Here is a 15,285-nt window from a genome sequence, read left to right as displayed (position 1 = left end):
TAGACCTTAGTTAAATTAAGATATTAAATCAGAGTTTATAAAAATTCCTTAGACAAAAAACATTGGAGGTGTGCGTCTTGCGACAAAACAATGGCACTGACATATTTTAAGATATGTCAGAACAAGATATTTTCGGTTGAGACAGCTCAAACATGCATTTTAGTCCTGGACTATATCCTTAAGTCTCATCAGTGAAACCGGAGGAAAGTGTACATAATTAGCCCCTTCTGAAAGGGCACCACCCCAGTGATAGTTTTGTATCTTTTTTTTTTTTTTTTCTGAGAGTGTTGCAGCTAACTAATCTGAATGAAGTCTCACTTATTCACAGAAAACAGCAAAGTAAAGTGTATTATCTACTATTTTTGCAGATTTATTAAAGACTTGATTGGACTTTGGGGTTCAGTGCAGTAAATAACGGTTTAGGCTGATGCTATGATATTTATTAAGCCTTTTTTGGGATTTGTCTACTGAGGCTCGACAGCAATATTATTCATAAACATCATGTTCCCTTACTTCTGCAGTTGTGTTTGGCAGAACAGGTGACCAAGCAGAAAACAGTGTGTGGTGAACCTGTGTACTGTAAACTTTAGACAGCTGAGCACCTGTCTTATCTACTCAATACAGAGGATTTCAGATACACATCACAGCTCCCTGATGGGCGCATTTTATAAATGCTTCCACATTATGTGTTATTTCAATTCATAAACACTTAGAAATAAATGAAGACATTTATAGTATGTTGTGCAACATCTCAGCCTTCATTTCTTGTGGTTCAACAGAGTATTGGCAGAGAGAGATGTTTTAGAATAAATTAATGCATTACTGACCCAATTAGGTTTTGTTAGTAATATGACTGCAATGAGACAAATATCTTAAAGTGAAGAGTCTGTATACTGAAGACTTTTCAGCATAATGGAGTAAGATACCGCATTTTCAAAAGCAGCAGGGAAAATAGGTTCTGATTGAAAGAACGCACTGCTCAGCAGCAGTCCTGTTCTTGCTGTGAATTAATGTACAAACTAATACCAGTTCACCAAGAACTCTGTGCCGTTCCTATACACTAGCACACAGTGAGCTGGGGTCTTAAAAGAGAGACTGACAGAGAAGAGAATGGTCAGCCAGAGAGTTGATGGCGAGTAAATCAGCCGTGAAAGACGACGTCCCCAAAGATTCATTAAAGCTATTGGTTTAAAATAAAATCCATACCGTGGCACCGCGACTGCTACTCATAAAAGCAAGACTAATTATATGGCAATTTAGAGTGAAAGAGTGAGACAGGCCTGCTGTTTATTCTACTATTGATTATCATTCATAATGCATTTAATTAAATGAATATGCTACACTGTCCATAAACAACTGTCTCAGTGCTGTGTAACAGCCTGCAGTGATCATTTTCTCTGCTGTCTAATTTTCTTGTCACATGACAACAAAATGACTTCATGTATGTTCTATGCACTGTAAAAAAGGATTTGTTAATAATACAAAATGAAGTACATTTTACAAAATAAATAAATATCAACAGTAATTTTACTTCAAAATTTTCCATTTCATTCAGTGTTACTTACTAGCAGTTTCTCAGTAAAATGTTTACCATTTACTTTTTTTTTCTTCAGTGCACCACAGTTTATTTGTTATACAAAAAAATGTTGAAGTATGAAAATATTTAAAATGTTTTAAGATTTTTGGACTACAGAACTTTTGGTTATGCCAACAGTACATAATGATAAATAAGCCTTTACTTAAAGGCTTTATGTATAATGTTCTACCATAGATATTTATAACGTACATTGTATGCATTCTATCTTTTCATAGATAATTGTGACCAATGTTAAAATGCATAATATTTGAAGTTTTGTTTACCATGTGTTTTATACTTTCAAAAGGTGTAAGAAAGAAGAAATAAGCATTATAATATATTTGGATACAATTATTCATTACATCATACAATGCATTATTAGCTGCATTACAAGGCATAATTCATGCATTAAAACTACTTATAATGCATTATATAAAAAGGCTTTCAGTAAAGTATTACTGTTTTTTTTTTTACTCTAGTTACACCAATGAGACTGGAAACAATTAACCACACAGCCCTTGGTGTTTTTGTCAGCATGTATTTATTAATGCACATGTATTGACTCGCTGACTGAGACACAAGCCCCAGGGTATGGAGGTAATGTAAATGAAAAATGCATAATATGTGTGTGTTTATGTTTTACTGATGACTGCTGGACTAATGTCATTAAAATGTTTATATTGAGAAAGATGATCTCATATACTGAATTGAATACACCCTGTCTGCTGTCTAATCATTAATACTAGACATAATTTATTTCAGTTCAAGTTTATTTGTATAGCCCTATTAACAATACAAATCATTACAAAGCAACTTTACAGAAAATTAAGTTTCTACAATATTTAGTCGTAGCTTATCAGTGGTTACTGTCAGTTTGTGCACGTATGACAGGATTTTTCAGAAAAATTTATACAAGAGTTAGTCAGCCAGACTATGAATATTATTAACATCAATTATTATATGATGCAGTCACACATGTAGCAATATTTGTTAGTTCTGTTTGTTGATTCAGGGTCAGCATCATCTCTTCTCAGGTGTTCTGGATCCAGACTGGAGCTTAACTCCTAGTTACCACGGGATGTAAATCCATTTTCCTAAAAGTATAATCTCCGTATTCATGTTGGTTATGATTCTGTTCAAAAACGTTGTTTTGACAATTTATGCGTTAATTTTTAAATAAATGTTCTATAACACTTAACTTGCACACATATTAATCTTTATCAAAAATGTTTTCAAATATATTTTTCCAAATAAAAAATGTTTAATACAAAATCATTCAATTCTAGTCAAGGTTGCTTAATTTAACCCAAACAAAAAGTGCCATTTTTGTGTAAAAACAAAAATATCATTTTTTTTTTTTTTTTTTATATAAAGCGATGTTAGAAGTTTATAAGTGACGTGACATTCAGCCAAGTATGGTGACCCATACTCAGAATTCGTGTTCTGCATTTAATCCATCCAAAGTGCACACACACAGAGCAGTGAACACACACACTGTGAGCACACACCCGGAGCAGTGGGCAGTCATTTATGCCGGGGAGCAGTTGGGGGTTCAGTGCCTTGCTCAAGGGCACCTTAATCATGGTATGAGGGTGGAGAGAGCACTGAACATGCACTCCCCCCACCCTCAATTCCTGCCGGCCCAAGACTCGAACTCGAACTTCGATTGCGAGTCTGACTCTCTAACCATTAGGCCACGACTTCCCCTTTTGTTGTTGTTGTTGTTTTGTCACATGATAACAAAACGACTTTAGACATCTTGGTTACACCACTCTGACATTGATTGGACTGAATATAATTGAATTATAAATAAATAAATAAATACATAAATAAATAAATATATAGAACATATATATGCTACATGCTGTAAGATCAGAACGATTCAAGGACGAGATGTATAGATGTGGGGGCTCTGGCAACCACCCAGCTGTCTCGGGAAGTGCTTTTACACACAGGGTCATCCATCTCACACAGGGCTAAGAGGTTTAAGCGGCTGGGAACCTGTAGAGAGCAGCATTTGATATAATCACATACTTCTATACCATCAGCTCGTCCTTACCGTAAAGGGGGTGGAGCGATTATAGTAAAGCTCGTGTATTTTCTTGTTGTGGCAGCCGAGACCTAATCGTTTTCACTCACAGACAAACAAAATCTGTATTAACTGCCTCCAAGTGCATATATTCCGAATACAGGCTATTCATTTAACTAGTTCTTTTAGTTTGAAAGGGTATCGCAACCCGCCGAAAGGCGATTCTCGACGAAGACCGCTCGTCAAGAAGACTGGTGGTACTTCAGTGGACCATCTCGGCTTTTGGAAGCAGTTTGTCATTCTTCCCAAGGAAGCGGGTGAGTAATTGTCCTGCGGTCAGCTGTCCTGTTGAGCTTCTCACTTCAGAGGTGTCCACTTATAGAGCGCGCGAAGGCGCAGAGCTGAGACACATCTGCGGCGTCATCGCGTCGCTGCGCGTGGTTTGAGGCTTTGCACTTTGCACACGGCATACGAGGACACTAATGAGGGCTATTACCGAGTTCTGGGTTAGCAAACACAGCCAAAGACTAGTTAACTTAGTTCCCGCTCGTGTAAAGAGTGCATAACCATTATAATAAATGGAGAATTATAATTGCATTCGAGATGACTGGCGCTGGAGAGCAAGTTGTTTACACCCTACTGTCATGTAGAAACAATTACATCGTCATTTGTAAAGCGATATATACAGATAGGGTTTTGCGTTTGTATCAACCAAAAGTGTGTGTGTGTGTGTGTGTGTGTGTGTGTTTGTTTGCATGGAATTGAAATATTGATTGGTTTTATTAAATTACTTATAGAGAAAGAGCGACTGTGGCAAACATGGGGCAATACAATGTTTCCCTGGGAAATTAATTTCTAAGAAATATTTGACCCTGTAGCGACTGACCAATCAGAATCAATATATATATATATATATATATATATATATATATATATATATATATATATATATATATAATCTATCTATCTATCTGTCTGTCTATGGGTGTAAAATAATAATTTGATTGGTTTTATTAAGTTACTTGTAGATAAGGAACAACTGTGTGGGAAAATAATTTTTCAGAAATATTTGACCCTGCGGCGATTGACCAATCAGAATCAAGAATTGAACAGCAGTGTTCTTAAGATTCTTGTTGAATGACTTGTCCTTGGGTTTAATAATGTTAAATGTACATGTAGGTGTTTTTATGCCTTATGGTGGATTTTAGTGGATTATTTGTGGGTGGCAAGGAATCAGTCAATCATTTCACCTTGATACAGGTTCATCATTTATCAGGGCAGTTTTGTAATTCTTACATTTATAGGCCCCTTTGAAGAAAACTGTCAGTTTAATGGGCAGATAAAATACATCTACAACAGTTGTGTTGTAGCGACATTCAGCCAAGTATTCTGACCCATACTCAGAATTCATGCTCTGCATTTAACCCATCCAAAGTGCACGCTCACACACACACACACACACACACACACAGCAGCCATTTATGCTGCGGCGCCCGGGGAGTAGTTGGGGGTTCAGTGGCTTGCTCAAGGGCACCTCAGTCGTGGTATTACCAGCCCGCGACTTGAACCCACAACCCTAAGTTTAGGAGTCAAACTCTCTAACCACTAGGCCACGACTTCCCCTAAATCTAAAGATGTTGTCACAAAGTCAAATGAACACAAAATTACAAAAGACTAATTAGCAGGATATTGTTGCTAAGTTTCAACAGCTCGGTTGCAGTTATTACATAGTTGCCTGTTTTTGATCTAATTGTGATTCCAGTTGTATTCATTCATTGCCATACAAAAGAGGGAATTTGAAGTGAATTGAAGAGAAATTAAAATAAAATATTATTTGTAATATATAATTTCTTTCTCCGGTGCAGTAGTGTATTATGCGACCAAACCCAAACCAAACTTACATATGTAATGAAGTTCTGTTGTTCCGTACTCGAGGCCCGTTCACACTGAAGAGGTGTCCGGATGTTATTCACTTGCACTGAGAGTTGTCGATTTTTGGAAGCACAAGCAACAGAAGCATCAATTGTTGAGCAGATATTAACTTTTTGCAAATGAGGGATCTGCCTCGATACAGCTTGAAGCCAAGTAGACAGAGTATGAAACCAACAGTAAACCACCTGTGACCACATTTATTGCATTGCTGCCATTGTGAATGGGGCTTAACAGTGATGCTTTGCTTTTACTTTCTTGTAGATGTTCTTACTGTGCTGCGGTATCTTAACTGCATCAGGGTGTGTGTCACTGTCTCCTCTCCCACTGCTATTTGAAGCCTTGTGTTGTGACCCAGATAACATAAGGTGACACTGAAAATGATTGTTGCCAGGTTGCTTTTTTTGCTAAAGTTTGCAGTCAGTATGAATGAACAAAATGATTAACAAGGCATAACAAGCATTGTAAATGAAACATTTGGTGCTTTCTACTCACGTTATTTTAAAGTTGCAAGGTTTAAGTGTATTAAATGATTAAAGTCGTCCTGTAAACACCACTGGAGAGAAGTCATTTTCACTTTCACTGGAAGGGCCAGTCGTGGCACTTTGATTACAAGGTCAAAGCATCAAAAATGAAACATATACATGGTTGATTTGTTCACAATATTATTAACTGTTGTAGGTCGGGCAGTGAAAGGTAAGAACTTATGTTTTACAAATATATAATATTTACAACAAATAATAACAATTAACATTACACTGCTATAATAGTCAGTCTAAATGCAAAGTGGACCCCAAAAGCGAAATGGGCTATTGAAAACATTTGTTATCATTTAAATTTTGTATTAATCATTCAACCCTGTGGAATATTGGTTTACAAAGTGTTGCAGGAAATCTACTGTTTCTTGTGTATGTGAATGGTAGACTAAACTTGACCTAATTAAACCACCAGTCGAAATAATCTGAAATATCAGCCAAAATGTCATAATCGTGGCAGCCTCGGCGGATGCAGCACAGGGTTGAATAAAAGCACAAGAGCTGATCTTGGTTGTGAGGGGCTAAATAATTCAGAGCACGATGGGAACGCGCGTCCTTAAAGAACCTAGACTCTGGAACATATGCGATAAATAGTCCGCCAGCTCCAGTCTTCCTCAGGTTTCAGCTTCAGACAGCGAGGACGCTGTTTACGAGCATGGAAGCGCACTTCAGTGGGTCTCTATGGCCGATGCGACCCAACACGTCGTGTCCTGCATTTGGGGGTGAATCTCCACTGTGCGCTTGTCGGGGAAGTTAAATAGTTCGGTTGCATAACAGCGCTGACGTCCCGATCTGCATTCACTATATGTTGACGTCAGGCGGCAGTTCATATGAGGGAACCCTTGCTCTGTCTGAACACAATGTACAGAGAGTTATTCGTCCATGTGCAGAAACTCTGTGCCGTGTTTTCAACAGTCGTTGGCGCTTACGATGCCAAATGGTGCCCTGTTTGTGTTCTATTTTACAGTGCTTTATTTTTAGTGCTCTTTCTGGAGCGGGCTTCTGAGAGAACGGATTTAGCTTGATGATCGTTTATAGCTCAGCAGTCATGTCTTTACGTGCCTGAAGCATGTAGAACATGCATTACAAGAGACAGATAATGCCTGAAACTGTCAGGTGTTATAGTGGTCTGGACAAAAATAATCACAAGTATCCTAATATAAGGTGCAGTTATGCACAGTTTCATATGCTAGGCTTTATCATAGTTGTTTTGGAGAATCTTCCATTCAGTTATAAGTCAGATTTTTTGAATATATTCATCTGCATGTTTAAGTTTTTTTTATTTGTTTTATTTTTCATTTTATAATAGCCTATATATATTCATTTTCTTTTTTAATGACTGGATGGGTTGACATAAGTTTCTAGGCTAAAACCTCAAAACAGAAACAAGTTAACATTAGCACTTCTGTTTCCACTGCAAGTCAAATTTCAATTTCAATAAAAAAATGTAAGGTCTGAAATAATATTAAATAACACAGAGGTTGTCAGGAACATAGAGACAGATGCCTCTAAAGCTACTGTTTCTATTGGGACACATCTGGGCCATGAACACTGAAGAGCAAACTAACTGTGTGTCTGCATCCATATTAATATCTGCAATAGATGTCAGCAGGTGACTATGCTAAATTAACTCAGTACAACATTTTGAAGGTGTCAGCTAACACAACATTATAAAGTTAGAATATAAAAACATGTAGTATTTAATTAATACATATTTAAACACAAATAAACACATTCTCACCTGTGAAAGGTTATCCCATTTCTCAGGAAAGTCTTCAGTGGTTTTCAGGGACATTATTAAAGTAACTTCTCATGTTGTAAAGTTTGCCTGTAAAAAGCTGCTGTTGGAATTTCCAGATTTGATCCTGTCTTCTGTTAGTGAAGACATATTGTCTTGACAAATTTTACGTAAGTGTTACCTCAGTGTTACTCTGTTATCTAAGCCTAATCATTAATCATTAGAGTTTCACATTTAATTTTTGACCTACTGTATTGCATGCTCAGACAAATATTGTATTTCAAATGTTCTCTACATGTCATATGTTTACCCCCCCCCCCCCCCCAAATAAAATAACGTGCACTTAATTTTCACTTCATTTTGTACACATATTATATTGAATTCCAATGGTTGAGAATTTATACTTGGGAACATTTTAATTTCTGCTCATTTAAAAGCCAGTGTGCTACGCTGAGACTTAATTGCCTTTGAAAAAGTATGGTGCTGCATTTGATTTGCTGTTTAGTCCTTTTATTCTATTACTCTCTTATTTTCAGTTAGCAGTTTTAACACTATTAGCTAGAAAATAAGCTTCTGCAATTAATATTATAGCAGAGAAAAACATAAAAAAAGCTAGGCTATATATAGGCCTATATATGGAGATACCCCCTGACAATGTAAAACACTTTGATTAAAAAAAGCACTATATAAATGTAAAGAATTATTATTATTATTATTATTATTATTATAACAAATAAACAGGCCTACACGAGAAATATGTTTTTACTTAAATAATAAATTAAGAAAATGAACAAAAAACTGTGCAACAAGAAGCCTAGTATGCAGTTTCGGTTCATTTTTGTGCTGCGTGAAAGGAAACAGAGCTAGGCATCCTCTTTTTCTTTAGGCTTATATTACAAAAGCACAAAGAATTGTTTTTATTGTGAATGTACACATAGAGGCAATTCCTATTATCTTTATGACTAAAAGGAGTAGTTACTTCTAACCTACTTTAAAATAGCATGCGCTCACACAGTGAAGCTTTGCTACATTGACAATGCAGACTGTTCATTTTCATTATAAAATACAGTCAGTAAAACATATGTGAAAAAAGAGCACACTGCTGAGTTTAAATATGTAGCAAAATCTGTGCCGTTAAGTATGATCACAAATACAGAAATATTTCATTTTGTGTCGAATGAGAGACCCAACGTTGGTTTCAATTTCGTTTTAGCCTAAATGAGTTTGTTTTGGTTTGTCGTTTATATATCCATAGCTTTGTATATTTTAACTTCTTGTTCTTTTCTAAATACTGTTAACTGAAAGGCTTTGTTGTGGAGTGAGGGGAACTAATATATCCTAGCTATGTCAACATTGTTTTTTTATAATGTTTGTAAACATTTCGAGTCGGCATTAGACTTCTGAATTAAATAAAATGAAACTTATGTTTTGTTTTTTTTTACTATAAAACAGAATTTGTTTATACGTGTAGCATATTTAGACCATGCAGCAAACCTTTTTAAATATTTAGATAAATTACTGAAAATAAATAGAAATGTGTTTGTAACAATGTAAATGTCTTTAATGCCAGCTCCAGTCAATTTAACGCATTCTTACTGTATAAAAATAGATTTTTCTGTGGCACTGAAGTGTACAGTACTTTAATTCAAAATGTTCCCCAAAAAAACTAAAACAAAAAAATACATTAGGCCAATAAGTCCATTCTTCTGTATTTAGTGGTTTTATGTAGAAATATATTGATTATTTACACTGAGATATTATCTTCCGATTTTATAACAGTGAGAGCAGAAGAATCTAAGTACAAAAGCAGCCCAACATGTTCAGCAGCTTCCAGGTAAAAAATGCATGCAAATAAGACGTGATGACATTTAGAGGAAGTTTATGTAGTTGTTAACGTGGTGGAGATAAATGCACCGTAAACCGTAATCTATAATCATGAGATGTTATTAGGCTACTATGAAAGATCAAAGACATGAGGCCGCAGTGTTTTATGGGATAAAGCACTTATGGGATAGGATACTGTATCACTACACTGGTGGTAAAGTACAATGAAGTAACAGCACCCTGATCGACCATATTCAGGACAAAATCACATTTCTAAGATGATTGTAAGCTAAATTTCAAACATGAATAAATATTTTCGGTCACACTTTATTTTAGGGTCCAATTCTCACTATTAACTAACCATTAACTATGACTTTTGCCTCAATTAACTCCTTATTTGCTGCTTATTAATAGTTTATAAGGTAGTTGTTAAGTTTAGGGTATTGGGTAGGATTATGGATGTCATGCATAATATGTACTTTATAAGCACTAATAAACAGCCAATATGTTAATAATAGACATGCTAATAAGCAACTAGTTTTTAGTGTGAACTGGACCCTATACTTAAGTGTTACCATATTTTCCAATTAAGTCTTTCTTATATTTCTCAGATATTTAATAATGAAGAATGATTGGCTTTCTTTTCTAGATTTAATCATCCAAGCACCCTGAGGTTTTACCCTGTTCCTGCAACTTCAGTTCTCTTCATACAGTAGATCTAAAATTAATGATGTGGGATTATGGTTGTAAATACAGTTTGTGAAAAGGTTTTAGATTTACTTTCACAACCTTTTTTTTTAATGTAAGATGTCTGTAACTTTTCTTTGGAGATCTATGTTTATTTGATCCAATATTGTAGCACTCACTTGTCGTCAGTTGGCATCAGTGTTAGTACAGCAGACGCCTGTGACTGTGCCACTGGAGGAAGGAAGTGGTTGCAGAGAGAATTTTGAGTTCTGCAAAAAAATTCAAATAGCACAAAACAACAGAAGTTTGTGCTTCTTTGTATCTTACACATCAGTTGTTTTACAGTACATTGTTCTTCATGATTTGCTTCCCTCCATGTCTGCTCATTAATCATGTTATCAATATATGCCATGTGCGTATGCATTTGTGTGTGAATGCAGCTACATAATATACTTATTGTCTTGCAGTTGGATTATTAAAATATATTCTGACTTGTGGGCCTAATAAGCCAATATTAAAGTAACTTCTCACTTTCCCCTGAGCCCTGTATAACTAAGCAACCAATAAAAAACAAAAATGAGAGCAAGAAAGGGACATTAAAGTGCTATATTTTCAGGCCTACAATATTAAATCCACTAATCCAGTATGAAGCACAGATGACTTAAAAATGACCCCGAGTATGGGCTGTAGGTGGGGTTGCACGATATTATTTCTTGGCCATTTCTGGTTAGATAATATTAGAGATTTGTGTCAGTTTTCGTGACGAGTGGGGTGGGCCGACAGCCAGAAGAAGAGCGACACCTGCACGACTCGTCGGTCTCGAGTCCCACAGAGGAGCTCCGGAAGGATAAAAGGAGGAGTTACGACAATGAAAGGGCGAGAGAGGACTAGGCCTGGGTTTTATTTTGTGTTTTGATTTTGTTTGTGTGTGACAGTCATCGACGAGGGGCTGTCGCTCTGCTTTGTGTTTATTTTATTATTTAAGTTTTATTTAAAATGTTCGCCGGCACCAATGTAACAATGTAAAACGTTTTTAGTCACAGGGAAGAAGGAGGCAGGAACCGGCGAACCTTTTTTATTTAAAACGTCAATAATAAAATAAACGCAAAACAGTCGCGCACAAACAAGATTTTCAAATTTATCCTGATAGACATAGCGACAGTCATTCAGCCCAAAACTGCTGAAAGTGGCAGTCTATTGTAGGGCTGCACAATTATGATAAAAATTATGACATAATTGTCGATTATTCCCTTGAAATTCTAATTGCGATTATTAATTACAATTATAAAAATGTACATTGATTGATGTTTATACCATTGTTTCATGCAACTGCATGCTGCATTTATATATGAAAAAAACTGTAACTGAAATATTTTTTTATATTTTTTCTATATTATTGAGCCTCAAATATACATCAGATTGGTTTCTTTTTAAATGATAAGAAACGTTAAAATATTAAAGTTATTATAATGTTATACTGAAACTAAAACAATGGAAAAACCATTAAGATAACATGAAGAAAGAAAAAACGCATCTTAGGCATGCAGAATAACATAAGTGGACTTTGAGCAATTCATTGCTAATCTGTTGAAATGTTACATAACAAGAAATACATGTGTTGTATTTCATATTAAACTGCTGGAGGTCAGAGGGACTGGGGAATCCAGACAGGATGTAGTAGTTTGGCAGCTTGCTTGAGGAAACAGTTTAGTGATGTGAAGTATTTTGGCATGAATGGTTCCTAAACATTTTCCAGATGTAAGAAGTGTGAACAGACTGTATGATGGATTATAGCAACAAAACTTGGCCCACTGAACGGGGACATTTGGACACTCTTTTCAGGGTTTGAGGTTGGCTAATACTAGACCTTAGTTAGCACTTGAGTGTGGGTGAGTTACACGAAAAGTTTCTGCAAGGGCACATTAAGTTGATCAGGTCACAGACTTTTATAGGGTTACAGAGAAAATTATATTTCTTGACTGCATTGCACACAGATGGTGTCAGAATATTTGTATCAAACAGCTCTGTAAGCCTGCCAACAGATGACCTAATTTTACTAGTTTACTTCCATATTTCCTTGCGCAACATACATTCGGTTAATTTCATAATTCCTTGTTCAGTCTGCATGCAGAAATACCCCTCTTTTCCCAGAAAGGCTTACCAAGGATGCTTCAGTATATTAAACACACCAGTGGTACTGTGTACCATAAGTGTATGAAGTGTCAGTTTGTTTGTTTGTTTGTTTGTTTATTATTTGTATATTATTAGTTACTGTACAGAGTGGCAAGCTTATGTTAAAAGAGGCACAGGTGCAGTGGAAATGTCCCCAGGGTTGGGCTGTGACCCCTGCGTCTCCCCAAAAAGCCATTTTGCATTTCTGCAACAGCACTGTAACCAGAAGATTGAAGCAGATCAGGTTTCACTGGCCTCCGTCTGGCCTCTCATTCACCTCCTGTGCGAGTCTGCATGGATATGTGAAAGAGGACAGAGCATGTATATATATTCCAGCGCCGTGATTTACGTGTTGGTCAGGTTTGTTGTGCCCTCGCCTCCCTGTTTTCCCTTGCAGCTATGTGTTTGTCTTTCTGCTATAGTGTGACATGTGTCTGTATAAGTTGGCAACATAACTATGTGCTGCCACACTTACGATGGTGCCACACCTTTATGGAGCCAGAAGAGTCTCATAAAGATAAATGCACACACTACATTCACATATGCACACACATGATTCATAGATGCACACACATGATTCATAAATACACACACAAGATGCACAAATGCGCACAAAATTCACAAATGCACACACAAAATTTAAAAAGCACAGAAGATTCACAAATGCATACAAAATTCAGAAATGGACACAAAAATCAGAAATACACACACAATTCAGAAATGCAAACAACATTTACAAATGCACTCAAGATTCACAAATGCACAGGACAAGATTCAGAAATGTATTTCTGATGCACACACACATATATCTTGATTCACAAACTGCTTGCAGTCTGTGAACTTCACTGCATTTGTGTGTGAATTTTGAGACTCCCCTGACTTGACACTACAAACAAATGCTTTTTTTTAAACAGGGAATGATCAGCAACCAATCAGATATCTCCCTTCTTTTAGCCAATCACAAGAATGCACCCCATGTGGGGGGATTGTTTACTTATAAGCCAATCACATGAACGTGTTCACACAGCAATTGTATTAAATTGTATGAAAATACAGATGTTTAGATTACAATTCAGGTTTATTTTTATTATTTTTTACTAAATATAAATTTAAAAATATCTCAATACATTTAGCCCAGTGACTGCAGAAAAAAAAAATTAACCATGGATTCATAAATTTGCAATAGGCAATTATTTCATTTTATTGAAATATTTTAATGAAAGTAAAAAAAAAAAAAAATGTTTAAACCTTTTTGAATATTTAAATATATCTAAATATTCTTTTGGATGCAATATAGAAGTCACTTTAATTATAATATTCAGTCCCTACATGAAGAGAGAGTCAGTGGTCCGCTGCGAGAGGAAAGTGGCTCTCTGGCTGAGAAAAGTGGGTCTCCGGCTGTCGTTCGCTTAGGAAAGTGAGTTGATCGCTGCGTGAGGAAAGTGAATCGTTCGCTCAACTTCGCTGCTTGAGGAAAGTGAGTCGCTCGCTGGGTGAGGAAAGTGAGTCGTTCGCTGCGTGACTCGTGAGGAAAGTGAGTCGCTCGCTGGGTGAGGAAAGTGAGTCGTTCGCTGCGCAAAGTGGGTCGCTGGCTGCGCAAAGTGAGTCGCCGGCTGTGTGAGGTAAGTGAATCGTTCGCTGAGGAAAGTGAGTCGCTCGCTGGGTGAGGAAAGTGAGTCGTTCGCTGCGCAAAGTGGGTCGCTGGCTGCGCAAAGTGAGTCGCCGGCTGTGTGAGGTAAGTGAATCGTTCGCTGAGGAAAGTGAGTCGCTCGCTGGGTGAGGAAAGTGAGTCGCTCGCTGGGTGAGGAAAGTGAGTCGTTCGCTGCGCAAAGTGGGTCGCTGGCTGCGCAAAGTGAGTCGCCGGCTGTGTGAGGTAAGTGAATCGTTCGCTGAGGAAAGTGAGTCGCTCGCTGGGTGAGGAAAGTGAGTCGCTCGCTGGGTGAGGAAAGTGAGTCGTTCGCTGCGCAAAGTGGGTCGCTGGCTGCGCAAAGTGAGTCGCCGGCTGTGTGAGGTAAGTGAATCGTTCGCTGAGGAAAGTGAGTCGCTCGCTGGGTGAGGAAAGTGAGTCGTTCGCTGCGTGACTCGTGAGGAAAGTGAGTCGCTCGCTGGGTGAGGTAAGTGAGTCGTTCGCTGAGGAAAGTGAGTCGTTCGCTGCGTGAGGAAAGTGAGTCGTTCGCTGATTGGCTTATAAGTAAACAATCCCCCACGTGGGGTGCATTCTTGTGATTGGCTAAAACAAGGGAGATATCTGATTGGTTGCAGATCATTCCCTGTTTAAAAAAAGGCATTTGTGTGTCGAGCCAAGTCAAGGGAGTCTCAAAATTCACACACAAATGCAGTGAAGTTCACAGACCGCAAGCAGTTTGTAAATCAAGATATATGTGTGTGTGCATCAGAAATACATTTCTGAATCTTGTCCTGTGCATTTGTGAATCTTGAGTGCATTTGTAAATGTTGTTTGCATTTCTAAATTGTGTGTGTATTTCTGAATTTTGTGTGCATTTCTGAATTTTGTATGCATTTGTGAATCTTCTGTGCTTTTTAAATTGTGTGTGTGCATTTGTGAATTTTGTGTGCATTTGTGTATCCTGTGTGTGTATTTATGAATTATGTGTGTGCATGTATGAATCCTATGTGTGCATATGTGACTGTAGTGTGTGCATTTATCTTTATTGAGACTCTTCTGGCTCCATACACCTTGAGCGCCACAGAGACAAAGTAAAAAAAAAACTAGGTTGATAGTGATTTGGGCAAACACAGACATATATAGAAACATATGGAGTACTCATTCATT

General features: G+C 37.1%; 1 protein-coding gene across 2 annotated transcripts in view; it reads left to right on the top strand.

The window, feature by feature from the left end:
• The first annotated feature begins 3,215 nt into the window (after positions 1-3,215).
• Positions 3,216-15,285, top strand: part of LOC113099998 (thyroid hormone receptor alpha-A) — a 36,263-nt gene continuing 24,193 nt past the window's right edge. For both annotated transcript variants that reach the window (XM_026264867.1, XM_026264865.1), the window contains exon 1: positions 3,216-3,922. The gene's annotated coding sequence lies outside the window, so the exon portion shown is untranslated. The remainder of the gene's footprint in view (positions 3,923-15,285) is intronic.

Source organism: Carassius auratus, unplaced genomic scaffold (genome assembly GCF_003368295.1).
Source record: "Carassius auratus strain Wakin unplaced genomic scaffold, ASM336829v1 scaf_tig00217098, whole genome shotgun sequence".
NCBI lineage: Eukaryota > Metazoa > Chordata > Actinopteri > Cypriniformes > Cyprinidae > Carassius > Carassius auratus.
The sequence above is the reverse complement of the archived record's forward strand: the minus strand, read 5'-3'. Positions and strand labels throughout refer to the sequence as shown.